Consider the following 2,835-nt stretch of genomic DNA (forward strand, 5'->3'; position numbering starts at 1 on the left):
TCCTGATATATTGTTACAATAGCAGTTGAAAAATATTAAATATACATATGCACAATTTTTTTTTATAAGCAATTAAAGATCGAATTTTGATAAAATTTATCAAATCTAAAATTGAATAATTATTTTGTAGTTAAAAATGTATAAAATGTTGAACTTTTATATCTAAAGATTCAAAATTTAAAACAAGATTCCATGTAATTAGTTAATTCTGTTACCAAAAAATCTAAAAAATATATTTACACAGTTTATTTTTATAGTCATTTTAAGTTCAAATTTGGACGAAATTACATATTAAAAAACCTACAATAAATATTTTGGTTATTTTGTTGTGATTGTATTATATTATTTGTTTCGGTACTTGAAACTTCTAAAGTATACTATTATATATCACGGTGTTTTGATGTATAACACGTTATAAGTACCTATTGGATATTGTAATATGATTAATTTGGAATTTATTATAGGTCAATTTTTTTTTTAATACCTTAGATAAGTATATAATATGCCTTATACCTAGACTGACATACCGTCTCCGCTCAGAATCGTTTTTCTTATACAATTATATTATATCATTGAATTCAAATTGAATAGGTACCAACCATTATACAGTGACCCACTTGCAACCTACTTAACAGCAGAGCGACATCCACTTGCTCACCTTTTTAACTATTATTACTTATCACATACTATAACTTTTTATGCGATATACCGATATAAATGTGATCACGAATATAAAATTATAATTACAATTTTTTGTAACGGATTAATTGATCACTAAGTTATATATTATTAAGAATTTGAATACTCATGAGAACAAACAGTACCTATTTTACAATTCAGAAAATCATAATTATTCATAATTGGGATATATGTATTATCCCACATAATATAATGATTGTAAAGGGGACGAGTGGTCGAGCGGACTAAGCGTCGTGGTGACTCGCTCGTCGCTGGTTCGACTCGGCCACGGTGGCATTTTTCTTCGGGCAGTCACAGTTATCTTGAAGAGGAAGAGGCTGCTATCCGCTACCCGGGCATGGCAGATACTACGGGTGCCAATTCAAAAATCTGCACAACAAACACACTCGTGTTCAAAACCTACAGACTTCCCCACAGTTCCACTGGCTAATGACCTCAGTTGTCGAAGTCTCAACTAAAAAAAAAAAATGATGAAGAATATAATGTGCTTTCAATTGAACTGTCAATTTCATCTCCTCATCAAAAACAGATTATTATTATAGCTTAAACATTAATACATTACATAATATATGTACGTGATTAAAAATACTAAATCTACTTATTAGTTATTTTATAAATTATTTTGTTATTTTTACATTTATATTTTTATAATTTATGCTGAAGTGCAAAAAAATAAAATTAACGAATTAATGCGATAACTAACGACAAAGAATTAAATACAATATAATATTGTTGGCCAAAATAAATTGAATTGTAACATTTTCATATGCCTAACAATTAACTGTAAAAAATGTGGGTCTCATTTGAAAAAAAGAAGTGTGTATCGCTCAGGAAAACTTCTTAAATGGTATAGAAATCTATACAATTTAAAATAATAATAATATGGTCTATGGACTATGAGCATATTTAAAATTATAATTTGAATACATTTATTATTAAAGAAAAGAATGAGGGTGAGCATGCTGGTAAATCCCTCTGTATATTCTTGTATTTAATTAATTGGCTCAATTTGAATTAAAATGTATTACGGACATAATAAGCATATAAAATCTCGTATCCAAGGAAACGGTGAGTTAATATTAAACTATAATTTATTTGTCGATCACAGAGTGGAGATGGCATGTTAGCCTATATTTCTAAAGATATTAGATTTTATTGAACATTCATATCAGGGGCGTGCTCATGGGGGGGGTCGTGGGGTTCAAACCCCCCCCCCCCATTGACAAATGCATCCAACTTCGAATATGTATACTGCCCCGCAGTTGCCAATACTTTTAATATACTTTTAATAGGTACTCAAAATATAAATTTGTTTTTTAGGCTTTCAGTGTTTATTTTCTGGAACTTATTCAGAAAACTTTGATGAACTTGTTGAATTTTACCTCGATACTGACGATACTGATAAGCTAACAGTTAAAAGCTTAAAGCTGAACTACATATATGGTATACCAAACTTAATAAGCATGTAAAATATACAAAAAATTGTTTAGAAGCGTTGAGACAGTGTGATAAAGAAATATTTCCAAATATACATTTTCTATTAAAAACTCTATGCATTTTACCTGTTTCAACATCCACCCCTGAGAGAATTTTTTCTTGTCTCAAAAGATTGAAATCTTATCTACGAAACACAATGACTGAGGTATTTATTGGATATTAAAATAAAAATTTATATCAATTTTTTTAACATTTTTTTGGTTTTAGACTCGACTTAATGGCTTAGCTATGTTAGCTGTTCATAAAGAAATTCCACTAACAGCAGAAGAAGTTTTAAATGAATTGAGCAAAAAATCAAGAAAACTAGATTTTGTTCTTTAATTTTGGAATGTATATCGGATGATTCTTTATTATCAAACAACACTCATTATTTCAAAAAGTGTGAATTTTTTTGAAAATATTTTTTATCCTTATAATTTTTTAAGTTTTTTTACTTTTTTGTATGACAATATAGGGTTTTAATTTTATATTCCAAAGCAGAATAATTTTTTTAGTATTTTGATACATGAAAATCAAATTTGTGACAAGTAGTTTATGAGTTATAAATATTTAAAGTTTAGATAGGCGGAATGGAGTGGTACGGGGTTACCCCGCGAAATGTTTGTCCACTTCTCCACTCATCAAAACTTTAAATATTTA

Source organism: Acyrthosiphon pisum, chromosome A2 (genome assembly GCF_005508785.2).
Source record: "Acyrthosiphon pisum isolate AL4f chromosome A2, pea_aphid_22Mar2018_4r6ur, whole genome shotgun sequence".
Classification (NCBI taxonomy): Eukaryota; Metazoa; Arthropoda; class Insecta; order Hemiptera; family Aphididae; genus Acyrthosiphon; species Acyrthosiphon pisum.